At 53.4% G+C, this 9,581-nt stretch overlaps 29 non-coding genes across 29 annotated transcripts; 15 read left to right on the top strand and 14 right to left on the bottom strand.

Annotated features, from left to right (window-relative positions):
- The first annotated feature begins 15 nt into the window (after nucleotides 1-15).
- On the top strand, nucleotides 16-107 carry Trnai-uau (transfer RNA isoleucine (anticodon UAU)). Its single transcript is given in 2 exon segments — nucleotides 16-53; nucleotides 72-107. It is a non-coding gene; the product is annotated as a tRNA-Ile (tRNA).
- A 111-nt stretch (nucleotides 108-218) lies between these two features.
- Nucleotides 219-290, top strand: Trnad-guc (transfer RNA aspartic acid (anticodon GUC)). Its single transcript has one exon. It is a non-coding gene; the product is annotated as a tRNA-Asp (tRNA).
- A 236-nt stretch (nucleotides 291-526) lies between these two features.
- Trnam-cau (transfer RNA methionine (anticodon CAU)) lies at nucleotides 527-598 on the bottom strand. The gene has a single exon. It is a non-coding gene; the product is annotated as a tRNA-Met (tRNA).
- A 248-nt stretch (nucleotides 599-846) lies between these two features.
- Nucleotides 847-919, bottom strand: Trnar-acg (transfer RNA arginine (anticodon ACG)). Its single transcript has one exon. It is a non-coding gene; the product is annotated as a tRNA-Arg (tRNA).
- Nucleotides 920-1,361: 442 nt separating this feature from the next.
- On the top strand, nucleotides 1,362-1,453 carry Trnai-uau (transfer RNA isoleucine (anticodon UAU)). Its single transcript is given in 2 exon segments — nucleotides 1,362-1,399; nucleotides 1,418-1,453. It is a non-coding gene; the product is annotated as a tRNA-Ile (tRNA).
- Nucleotides 1,454-1,563: 110 nt separating this feature from the next.
- Trnad-guc (transfer RNA aspartic acid (anticodon GUC)) lies at nucleotides 1,564-1,636 on the top strand. The gene has a single exon. It is a non-coding gene; the product is annotated as a tRNA-Asp (tRNA).
- A 236-nt stretch (nucleotides 1,637-1,872) lies between these two features.
- On the bottom strand, nucleotides 1,873-1,944 carry Trnam-cau (transfer RNA methionine (anticodon CAU)). The gene has a single exon. It is a non-coding gene; the product is annotated as a tRNA-Met (tRNA).
- Nucleotides 1,945-2,192: 248 nt separating this feature from the next.
- Trnar-acg (transfer RNA arginine (anticodon ACG)) lies at nucleotides 2,193-2,265 on the bottom strand. Its single transcript has one exon. It is a non-coding gene; the product is annotated as a tRNA-Arg (tRNA).
- Nucleotides 2,266-2,707: 442 nt separating this feature from the next.
- Trnai-uau (transfer RNA isoleucine (anticodon UAU)) lies at nucleotides 2,708-2,799 on the top strand. Its single transcript is given in 2 exon segments — nucleotides 2,708-2,745; nucleotides 2,764-2,799. It is a non-coding gene; the product is annotated as a tRNA-Ile (tRNA).
- Nucleotides 2,800-2,910: 111 nt separating this feature from the next.
- On the top strand, nucleotides 2,911-2,982 carry Trnad-guc (transfer RNA aspartic acid (anticodon GUC)). Its single transcript has one exon. It is a non-coding gene; the product is annotated as a tRNA-Asp (tRNA).
- A 236-nt stretch (nucleotides 2,983-3,218) lies between these two features.
- Nucleotides 3,219-3,290, bottom strand: Trnam-cau (transfer RNA methionine (anticodon CAU)). Its single transcript has one exon. It is a non-coding gene; the product is annotated as a tRNA-Met (tRNA).
- Nucleotides 3,291-3,538: 248 nt separating this feature from the next.
- Trnar-acg (transfer RNA arginine (anticodon ACG)) lies at nucleotides 3,539-3,611 on the bottom strand. The gene has a single exon. It is a non-coding gene; the product is annotated as a tRNA-Arg (tRNA).
- Nucleotides 3,612-4,053: 442 nt separating this feature from the next.
- Trnai-uau (transfer RNA isoleucine (anticodon UAU)) lies at nucleotides 4,054-4,145 on the top strand. The gene is given in 2 exon segments: nucleotides 4,054-4,091; nucleotides 4,110-4,145. It is a non-coding gene; the product is annotated as a tRNA-Ile (tRNA).
- Nucleotides 4,146-4,256: 111 nt separating this feature from the next.
- On the top strand, nucleotides 4,257-4,328 carry Trnad-guc (transfer RNA aspartic acid (anticodon GUC)). The gene has a single exon. It is a non-coding gene; the product is annotated as a tRNA-Asp (tRNA).
- Nucleotides 4,329-4,564: 236 nt separating this feature from the next.
- On the bottom strand, nucleotides 4,565-4,636 carry Trnam-cau (transfer RNA methionine (anticodon CAU)). The gene has a single exon. It is a non-coding gene; the product is annotated as a tRNA-Met (tRNA).
- Nucleotides 4,637-4,884: 248 nt separating this feature from the next.
- Trnar-acg (transfer RNA arginine (anticodon ACG)) lies at nucleotides 4,885-4,957 on the bottom strand. The gene has a single exon. It is a non-coding gene; the product is annotated as a tRNA-Arg (tRNA).
- Nucleotides 4,958-5,399: 442 nt separating this feature from the next.
- On the top strand, nucleotides 5,400-5,491 carry Trnai-uau (transfer RNA isoleucine (anticodon UAU)). Its single transcript is given in 2 exon segments — nucleotides 5,400-5,437; nucleotides 5,456-5,491. It is a non-coding gene; the product is annotated as a tRNA-Ile (tRNA).
- Nucleotides 5,492-5,602: 111 nt separating this feature from the next.
- On the top strand, nucleotides 5,603-5,674 carry Trnad-guc (transfer RNA aspartic acid (anticodon GUC)). The gene has a single exon. It is a non-coding gene; the product is annotated as a tRNA-Asp (tRNA).
- A 236-nt stretch (nucleotides 5,675-5,910) lies between these two features.
- Trnam-cau (transfer RNA methionine (anticodon CAU)) lies at nucleotides 5,911-5,982 on the bottom strand. Its single transcript has one exon. It is a non-coding gene; the product is annotated as a tRNA-Met (tRNA).
- A 248-nt stretch (nucleotides 5,983-6,230) lies between these two features.
- On the bottom strand, nucleotides 6,231-6,303 carry Trnar-acg (transfer RNA arginine (anticodon ACG)). The gene has a single exon. It is a non-coding gene; the product is annotated as a tRNA-Arg (tRNA).
- Nucleotides 6,304-6,745: 442 nt separating this feature from the next.
- On the top strand, nucleotides 6,746-6,837 carry Trnai-uau (transfer RNA isoleucine (anticodon UAU)). The gene is given in 2 exon segments: nucleotides 6,746-6,783; nucleotides 6,802-6,837. It is a non-coding gene; the product is annotated as a tRNA-Ile (tRNA).
- Nucleotides 6,838-6,948: 111 nt separating this feature from the next.
- Nucleotides 6,949-7,020, top strand: Trnad-guc (transfer RNA aspartic acid (anticodon GUC)). The gene has a single exon. It is a non-coding gene; the product is annotated as a tRNA-Asp (tRNA).
- Nucleotides 7,021-7,256: 236 nt separating this feature from the next.
- On the bottom strand, nucleotides 7,257-7,328 carry Trnam-cau (transfer RNA methionine (anticodon CAU)). The gene has a single exon. It is a non-coding gene; the product is annotated as a tRNA-Met (tRNA).
- Nucleotides 7,329-7,576: 248 nt separating this feature from the next.
- On the bottom strand, nucleotides 7,577-7,649 carry Trnar-acg (transfer RNA arginine (anticodon ACG)). The gene has a single exon. It is a non-coding gene; the product is annotated as a tRNA-Arg (tRNA).
- Nucleotides 7,650-8,091: 442 nt separating this feature from the next.
- Nucleotides 8,092-8,183, top strand: Trnai-uau (transfer RNA isoleucine (anticodon UAU)). The gene is given in 2 exon segments: nucleotides 8,092-8,129; nucleotides 8,148-8,183. It is a non-coding gene; the product is annotated as a tRNA-Ile (tRNA).
- A 111-nt stretch (nucleotides 8,184-8,294) lies between these two features.
- On the top strand, nucleotides 8,295-8,366 carry Trnad-guc (transfer RNA aspartic acid (anticodon GUC)). The gene has a single exon. It is a non-coding gene; the product is annotated as a tRNA-Asp (tRNA).
- Nucleotides 8,367-8,602: 236 nt separating this feature from the next.
- Trnam-cau (transfer RNA methionine (anticodon CAU)) lies at nucleotides 8,603-8,674 on the bottom strand. Its single transcript has one exon. It is a non-coding gene; the product is annotated as a tRNA-Met (tRNA).
- Nucleotides 8,675-8,922: 248 nt separating this feature from the next.
- Nucleotides 8,923-8,995, bottom strand: Trnar-acg (transfer RNA arginine (anticodon ACG)). Its single transcript has one exon. It is a non-coding gene; the product is annotated as a tRNA-Arg (tRNA).
- A 442-nt stretch (nucleotides 8,996-9,437) lies between these two features.
- On the top strand, nucleotides 9,438-9,529 carry Trnai-uau (transfer RNA isoleucine (anticodon UAU)). The gene is given in 2 exon segments: nucleotides 9,438-9,475; nucleotides 9,494-9,529. It is a non-coding gene; the product is annotated as a tRNA-Ile (tRNA).
- Nucleotides 9,530-9,581: the final 52 nt, after the last annotated feature.

Genomic DNA, 9,581 nt, shown 5'->3' with positions numbered 1-9,581 from the left:
AAGCACCCTGCTGTAGCCCCAGTGGCGCAATTGGTTAGCGCACGGTACTTATAAGGCAGTAGCCGTGAGCAATGCCGGGGTTGTGAGTTCGAGCCTCACCTGGGGCATACTTTTATTTCGTAGCAGCTGACTCTGAAAGCATCGGGACGCTAGATTTGAGATGAATCACCTACTTGAGAACCATAAGTGTGCGTGCGTTGTGCGTACCGATTGCGTATTCCTCGGTAGTATAGTGGTTAGTATCCCCGCCTGTCACGCGGGAGACCGGGGTTCGATTCCCCGCCGGGGAGGTGCGATTTTTATATCGCGAAAGTTGCACGTGTGGCCCGAAAAGACATTAACGTTGTGATCGAGAAATGTAGTTGCTGCAGAATCGTAAGAAACTCTGCGTCTTAGGAAGTGTTTCTCGTATTCTCCACACGACGTCGTCGTCGTTTCAGAACTTACAGGGTTTGCTGTTGACGCTGAGTCAGCGCACCCCAGGCTTAATGATCGAGCTCGAAGCACCCAAGAAAAAGAATAATTTTAGCAGAGCGTGGTTTCGATCCACGGACCTCTGGGTTATGGGCCCAGCACGCTTCCACTGCGCCACTCTGCTGCGTGACGTGCGACACTTGGAAAAGCGTTGTCTGCGTCGCGTACCGTTTAATTAACTGTGCAACATCTCTCAGCTTGACTTGTCTCGACTTTGCTCGACTGACGCTACGCTGACGCTTGCACGAAGCGATATTTACCACGATCGTCTCGAGATGCAGCTGCGAGATGCTCAGGATTGACATTGCACTCCACGCAGGTGGAAACATTCGAATGCACTGCCTAGCTACGCGCCCGCAACTAACAAAATGCCGACCCTGCCAGGATTCGAACCTGGAATCTTCTGATCCGTAGTCAGACGCGTTATCCGTTGCGCCACAGGGCCACTGGTCGCCTTTCGTCATATGAGGCGGGTACACATCGCAGAGCAACGTGTTCTCCGTGGCTCGGCAACTGCGTGTCGTCCACTGACAACGGCGGCGCGGCCACTCTGGTCTTCCGCACTCTGCAGGGAGCTGCCAAGGAAGGCATCTCTCCTCCAGCTGCTCGGCCACGGTGCGCCTGCATTGCTTAGAGCTTGCCACACATCTGCCCTCGCTGTTGGACAGGTAGCAGAAGGCAAGGCGCGCGTTTTTCTGCAATTTTTCGGTGATGACAAGCGGTTGATATGCTTGTAAGTGTAGCATATGAAGCAAGAATCGTATGAAGCATCCGTAGCCAGGTGCTAAAGTCGCAGTATGGCCGCAGGTGACGGTCGTATGATGGGTCTGTAGCCACAACAGGTTGGCAGCAAAGCAAATACCGCTAACTGAAAGCACCCTGCTGTAGCCCCAGTGGCGCAATTGGTTAGCGCACGGTACTTATAAGGCAGTAGCCGTGAGCAATGCCGGGGTTGTGAGTTCGAGCCTCACCTGGGGCATACTTTTATTTCGTAGCAGCTGACTCTGAAAGCATCGGGACGCTAGATTTGAGATGAATCACCTACTTGAGAACCATAAGTGTGCGTGCGTTGTGCGTACCGATTGCGTATCCCTCGGTAGTATAGTGGTTAGTATCCCCGCCTGTCACGCGGGAGACCGGGGTTCGATTCCCCGCCGGGGAGGTGCGATTTTTATATCGCGAAAGTTGCACGTGTGGCCCGAAAAGACATTAACGTTGTGATCGAGAAATGTAGTTGCTGCAGAATCGTAAGAAACTCTGCGTCTTAGGAAGTGTTTCTCGTATTCTCCACACGACGTCGTCGTCGTTTCAGAACTTACAGGGTTTGCTGTTGACGCTGAGTCAGCGCACCCCAGGCTTAATGATCGAGCTCGAAGCACCCAAGAAAAAGAATAATTTTAGCAGAGCGTGGTTTCGATCCACGGACCTCTGGGTTATGGGCCCAGCACGCTTCCACTGCGCCACTCTGCTGCGTGACGTGCGACACTTGGAAAAGCGTTGTCTGCGTCGCGTACCGTTTAATTAACTATGCAACATCTCTCAGCTTGACTTGTCTCGACTTTGCTCGACTGACGCTACGCTGACGCTTGCACGAAGCGATATTTACCACGATCGTCTCGAGATACAGCTGCGAGATGCTCAGGATTGACATTGCACTCCACGCAGGTGGAAACATTCGAATGCACTGCCTAGCTACGCGCCCGCAACTAACAAAATGCCGACCCTGCCAGGATTCGAACCTGGAATCTTCTGATCCGTAGTCAGACGCGTTATCCGTTGCGCCACAGGGCCACTGGTCGCCTTTCGTCATATGAGGCGGGTACACATCGCAGAGCAACGTGTTCTCCGTGGCTCGGCAACTGCGTGTCGTCCACTGACAACGGCGGCGCGGCCACTCTGGTCTTCCGCACTCTGCAGGGAGCTGCCAAGGAAGGCATCTCTCCTCCAGCTGCTCGGCCACGGTGCGCCTGCATAGCTTAGAGCTTGCCACACATCTGCCCTCGCTGTTGGACAGGTAGCAGAAGGCAAGGCGCGCGTTTTTCTGCAATTTTTCGGTGATGACAAGCGGTTGATATGCTTGTAAGTGTAGCATATGAAGCAAGAATCGTATGAAGCATCCGTAGCCAGGTGCTAAAGTCGCAGTATGGCCGCAGGTGACGGTCGTATGATGGGTCTGTAGCCACAACAGGTTGGCAGCAAAGCAAATACCGCTAACTGAAAGCACCCTGCTGTAGCCCCAGTGGCGCAATTGGTTAGCGCACGGTACTTATAAGGCAGTAGCCGTGAGCAATGCCGGGGTTGTGAGTTCGAGCCTCACCTGGGGCATACTTTTATTTCGTAGCAGCTGACTCTGAAAGCATCGGGACGCTAGATTTGAGATGAATCACCTACTTGAGAAGCATAAGTGTGCGTGCGTTGTGCGTACCGATTGCGTATTCCTCGGTAGTATATTGGTTAGTATCCCCGCCTGTCACGCGGGAGACCGGGGTTCGATTCCCCGCCGGGGACGTGCTATTTTTATATCGCGAAAGTTGCACGTGTGGCCCGAAAAGACATTAACGTTGTGATCGAGAAATGTAGTTGCTGCAGAATCGTAAGAAACTCTGCGTCTTAGGAAGTGTTTCTCGTATTCTCCACACGACGTCGTCGTCGTTTCAGAACTTACAGGGTTTGCTGTTGACGCTGAGTCAGCGCACCCCAGGCTTAATGATCGAGCTCGAAGCACCCAAGAAAAAGAATAATTTTAGCAGAGCGTGGTTTCGATCCACGGACCTCTGGGTTATGGGCCCAGCACGCTTCCACTGCGCCACTCTGCTGCGTGACGTGCGACACTTAGAAAAGCGTTGTCTGCGTCGCGTACCGTTTAATTAACTATGCAACATCTCTCAGCTTGACTTGTCTCGACTTTGCTCGACTGACGCTACGCTGACGCTTGCACGAAGCGATATTTACCACGATCGTCTCGAGATGCAGCTGCGAGATGCTCAGGATTGACATTGCACTCCACGCAGGTGGAAACATTCGAATGCACTGCCTAGCTACGCGCCCGCAACTAACAAAATGCCGACCCTGCCAGGATTCGAACCTGGAATCTTCTGATCCGTAGTCAGACGCGTTATCCGTTGCGCCACAGGGCCACTGGTCGCCTTTCGTCATATGAGGCGGGTACACATCGCAGAGCAACGTGTTCTCCGTGGCTCGGCAACTGCGTGTCGTCCACTGACAACGGCGGCGCGGCCACTCTGGTCTTCCGCACTCTGCAGGGAGCTGCCAAGGAAGGCATCTCTCTTCCAGCTGCTCGGCCACGGTGCGCCTGCATAGCTTAGAGCTTGCCACACATCTGCCCTCGCTGTTGGACAGGTAGCAGAAGGCAAGGCGCGCGTTTTTCTGCAATTTTTCGGTGATGACAAGCGGTTGATATGCTTGTAAGTGTAGCATATGAAGCAAGAATCGTATGAAGCATCCGTAGCCAGGTGCTAAAGTCGCAGTATGGCCGCAGGTGACGGTCGTATGATGGGTCTGTAGCCACAACAGGTTGGCAGCAAAGCAAATACCGCTAACTGAAAGCACCCTGCTGTAGCCCCAGTGGCGCAATTGGTTAGCGCACGGTACTTATAAGGCAGTAGCCGTAAGCAATGCCGGGGTTGTGAGTTCGAGCCTCACCTGGGGCATACTTTTATTTCGTAGCAGCTGACTCTGAAAGCATCGGGACGCTAGATTTGAGATGAATCACCTACTTGAGAAGCATAAGTGTGCGTGCGTTGTGCGTACCGATTGCGTATTCCTCGGTAGTATAGTGGTTAGTATCCCCGCCTGTCACGCGGGAGACCGGGGTTCGATTCCCCGCCGGGGAGGTGCGATTTTTATATCGCGAAAGTTGCACGTGTGGCCCGAAAAGACATTAACGTTGTGATCGAGAAATGTAGTTGCTGCAGAATCGTAAGAAACTCTGCGTCTTAGGAAGTGTTTCTCGTATTCTCCACACGACGTCGTCGTCGTTTCAGAACTTACAGGGTTTGCTGTTGACGCTGAGTCAGCGCACCCCAGGCTTAATGATCGAGCTCGAAGCACCCAAGAAAAAGAATAATTTTAGCAGAGCGTGGTTTCGATCCACGGACCTCTGGGTTATGGGCCCAGCACGCTTCCACTGCGCCACTCTGCTGCGTGACGTGCGACACTTGGAAAAGCGTTGTCTGCGTCGCGTACCGTTTAATTAACTATGCAACATCTCTCAGCTTGACTTGTCTCGACTTTGCTCGACTGACGCTACGCTGACGCTTGCACGAAGCGATATTTACCACGATCGTCTCGAGATGCAGCTGCGAGATGCTCAGGATTGACATTGCACTCCACGCAGGTGGAAACATTCGAATGCACTGCCTAGCTACGCGCCCGCAACTAACAAAATGCCGACCCTGCCAGGATTCGAACCTGGAATCTTCTGATCCGTAGTCAGACGCGTTATCCGTTGCGCCACAGGGCCACTGGTCGCCTTTCGTCATATGAGGCGGGTACACATCGCAGAGCAACGTGTTCTCCGTGGCTCGGCAACTGCGTGTCGTCCACTGACAACGGCGGCGCGGCCACTCTGGTCTTCCGCACTCTGCAGGGAGCTGCCAAGGAAGGCATCTCTCCTCCAGCTGCTCGGCCACGGTGCGCCTGCATAGCTTAGAGCTTGCCACACATCTGCCCTCGCTGTTGGACAGGTAGCAGAAGGCAAGGCGCGCGTTTTTCTGCAATTTTTCGGTGATGACAAGCGGTTGATATGCTTGTAAGTGTAGCATATGAAGCAAGAATCGTATGAAGCATCCGTAGCCAGGTGCTAAAGTCGCAGTATGGCCGCAGGTGACGGTCGTATGATGGGTCTGTAGCCACAACAGGTTGGCAGCAAAGCAAATACCGCTAACTGAAAGCACCCTGCTGTAGCCCCAGTGGCGCAATTGGTTAGCGCACGGTACTTATAAGGCAGTAGCCGTGAGCAATGCCGGGGTTGTGAGTTCGAGCCTCACCTGGGGCATACTTTTATTTCGTAGCAGCTGACTCTGAAAGCATCGGGACGCTAGATTTGAGATGAATCACCTACTTGAGAAGCATAAGTGTGCGTGCGTTGTGCGTACCGATTGCGTATTCCTCGGTAGTATAGTGGTTAGTATCCCCGCCTGTCACGCGGGAGACCGGGGTTCGATTCCCCGCCGGGGAGGTGCGATTTTTATATCGCGAAAGTTGCACGTGTGGCCCGAAAAGACATTAACGTTGTGATCGAGAAATGTAGTTGCTGCAGAATCGTAAGAAACTCTGCGTCTTAGGAAGTGTTTCTCGTATTCTCCACACGACGTCGTCGTCGTTTCAGAACTTACAGGGTTTGCTGTTGACGCTGAGTCAGCGCACCCCAGGCTTAATGATCGAGCTCGAAGCACCCAAGAAAAAGAATAATTTTAGCAGAGCGTGGTTTCGATCCACGGACCTCTGGGTTATGGGCCCAGCACGCTTCCACTGCGCCACTCTGCTGCGTGACGTGCGACACTTGGAAAAGCGTTGTCTGCGTCGCGTACCGTTTAATTAACTGTGCAACATCTCTCAGCTTGACTTGTCTCGACTTTGCTCGACTGACGCTACGCTGACGCTTGCACGAAGCGATATTTACCACGATCGTCTCGAGATGCAGCTGCGAGATGCTCAGGATTGACATTGCACTCCACGCAGGTGGAAACATTCGAATGCACTGCCTAGCTACGCGCCCGCAACTAACAAAATGCCGACCCTGCCAGGATTCGAACCTGGAATCTTCTGATCCGTAGTCAGACGCGTTATCCGTTGCGCCACAGGGCCACTGGTCGCCTTTCGTCATATGAGGCGGGTACACATCGCAGAGCAACGTGTTCTCCGTGGCTCGGCAACTGCGTGTCGTCCACTGACAACGGCGGCGCGGCCACTCTGGTCTTCCGCACTCTGCAGGGAGCTGCCAAGGAAGGCATCTCTCCTCCAGCTGCTCGGCCACGGTGCGCCTGCATTGCTTAGAGCTTGCCACACATCTGCCCTCGCTGTTGGACAGGTAGCAGAAGGCAAGGCGCGCGTTTTTCTGCAATTTTTCGGTGATGACAAGCGGTTGATATGCTTGTAAGTGTAGCATATGAAGCAAGAATCGTATGAAGCATCCGTAGCCAGGTGCTAAAGTCGCAGTATGGCCGCAGGTGACGGTCGTATGATGGGTCTGTAGCCACAACAGGTTGGCAGCAAAGCAAATACCGCTAACTGAAAGCACCCTGCTGTAGCCCCAGTGGCGCAATTGGTTAGCGCACGGTACTTATAAGGCAGTAGCCGTGAGCAATGCCGGGGTTGTGAGTTCGAGCCTCACCTGGGGCATACTTTTATTTCGTAGCAGCTGACTCTGAAAGCATCGGGACGCTAGATTTGAGATGAATCACCTACTTGAGAAGCATAAGTGTGCGTGCGTTGTGCGTACCGATTGCGTATTCCTCGGTAGTATAGTGGTTAGTATCCCCGCCTGTCACGCGGGAGACCGGGGTTCGATTCCCCGCCGGGGAGGTGCGATTTTTATATCGCGAAAGTTGCACGTGTGGCCCGAAAAGACATTAACGTTGTGATCGAGAAATGTAGTTGCTGCAGAATCGTAAGAAACTCTGCGTCTTAGGAAGTGTTTCTCGTATTCTCCACACGACGTCGTCGTCGTTTCAGAACTTACAGGGTTTGCTGTTGACGCTGAGTCAGCGCACCCCAGGCTTAATGATCGAGCTCGAAGCACCCAAGAAAAAGAATAATTTTAGCAGAGCGTGGTTTCGATCCACGGACCTCTGGGTTATGGGCCCAGCACGCTTCCACTGCGCCACTCTGCTGCGTGACGTGCGACACTTAGAAAAGCGTTGTCTGCGTCGCGTACCGTTTAATTAACTATGCAACATCTCTCAGCTTGACTTGTCTCGACTTTGCTCGACTGACGCTACGCTGACGCTTGCACGAAGCGATATTTACCACGATCGTCTCGAGATGCAGCTGCGAGATGCTCAGGATTGACATTGCACTCCACGCAGGTGGAAACATTCGAATGCACTGCCTAGCTACGCGCCCGCAACTAACAAAATGCCGACCCTGCCAGGATTCGAACCTGGAATCTTCTGATCCGTAGTCAGACGCGTTATCCGTTGCGCCACAGGGCCACTGGTCGCCTTTCGTCATATGAGGCGGGTACACATCGCAGAGCAACGTGTTCTCCGTGGCTCGGCAACTGCGTGTCGTCCACTGACAACGGCGGCGCGGCCACTCTGGTCTTCCGCACTCTGCAGGGAGCTGCCAAGGAAGGCATCTCTCTTCCAGCTGCTCGGCCACGGTGCGCCTGCATAGCTTAGAGCTTGCCACACATCTGCCCTCGCTGTTGGACAGGTAGCAGAAGGCAAGGCGCGCGTTTTTCTGCAATTTTTCGGTGATGACAAGCGGTTGATATGCTTGTAAGTGTAGCATATGAAGCAAGAATCGTATGAAGCATCCGTAGCCAGGTGCTAAAGTCGCAGTATGGCCGCAGGTGACGGTCGTATGATGGGTCTGTAGCCACAACAGGTTGGCAGCAAAGCAAATACCGCTAACTGAAAGCACCCTGCTGTAGCCCCAGTGGCGCAATTGGTTAGTGCACGGTACTTATAAGGCAGTAGCCGTAAGCAATGCCGGGGTTGTGAGTTCGAGCCTCACCTGGGGCATACTTTTATTTCGTAGCAGCTGACTCTGAAAGCATCGGGACGCTAGATTTGAGATGAATCACCTACTTGAGAAGCATAAGTGTGCGTGCGTTGTGCGTACCGATTGCGTATTCCTCGGTAGTATAGTGGTTAGTATCCCCGCCTGTCACGCGGGAGACCGGGGTTCGATTCCCCGCCGGGGAGGTGCGATTTTTATATCGCGAAAGTTGCACGTGTGGCCCGAAAAGACATTAACGTTGTGATCGAGAAATGTAGTTGCTGCAGAATCGTAAGAAACTCTGCGTCTTAGGAAGTGTTTCTCGTATTCTCCACACGACGTCGTCGTCGTTTCAGAACTTACAGGGTTTGCTGTTGACGCTGAGTCAGCGCACCCCAGGCTTAATGATCGAGCTCGAAGCACCCAAGAAAAAGAATAATTTTAGCAGAGCGTGGTTTCGATCCACGGACCTCTGGGTTATGGGCCCAGCACGCTTCCACTGCGCCACTCTGCTGCGTGACGTGCGACACTTGGAAAAGCGTTGTCTGCGTCGCGTACCGTTTAATTAACTATGCAACATCTCTCAGCTTGACTTGTCTCGACTTTGCTCGACTGACGCTACGCTGACGCTTGCACGAAGCGATATTTACCACGATCGTCTCGAGATGCAGCTGCGAGATGCTCAGGATTGACATTGCACTCCACGCAGGTGGAAACATTCGAATGCACTGCCTAGCTACGCGCCCGCAACTAACAAAATGCCGACCCTGCCAGGATTCGAACCTGGAATCTTCTGATCCGTAGTCAGACGCGTTATCCGTTGCGCCACAGGGCCACTGGTCGCCTTTCGTCATATGAGGCGGGTACACATCGCAGAGCAACGTGTTCTCCGTGGCTCGGCAACTGCGTGTCGTCCACTGACAACGGCGGCGCGGCCACTCTGGTCTTCCGCACTCTGCAGGGAGCTGCCAAGGAAGGCATCTCTCCTCCAGCTGCTCGGCCACGGTGCGCCTGCATAGCTTAGAGCTTGCCACACATCTGCCCTCGCTGTTGGACAGGTAGCAGAAGGCAAGGCGCGCGTTTTTCTGCAATTTTTCGGTGATGACAAGCGGTTGATATGCTTGTAAGTGTAGCATATGAAGCAAGAATCGTATGAAGCATCCGTAGCCAGGTGCTAAAGTCGCAGTATGGCCGCAGGTGACGGTCGTATGATGGGTCTGTAGCCACAACAGGTTGGCAGCAAAGCAAATACCGCTAACTGAAAGCACCCTGCTGTAGCCCCAGTGGCGCAATTGGTTAGCGCACGGTACTTATAAGGCAGTAGCCGTGAGCAATGCCGGGGTTGTGAGTTCGAGCCTCACCTGGGGCATACTTTTATTTCGTAGCAGCTGACTCTGAAAGCATCGGGACGCTAGATTTGA

Source organism: Schistocerca cancellata, unplaced genomic scaffold (assembly GCF_023864275.1).
Source record: "Schistocerca cancellata isolate TAMUIC-IGC-003103 unplaced genomic scaffold, iqSchCanc2.1 HiC_scaffold_749, whole genome shotgun sequence".
Taxonomy (NCBI): Eukaryota; Metazoa; Arthropoda; class Insecta; order Orthoptera; family Acrididae; genus Schistocerca; species Schistocerca cancellata.
This window is presented reverse-complemented; position numbering and strand designations above follow the sequence as displayed.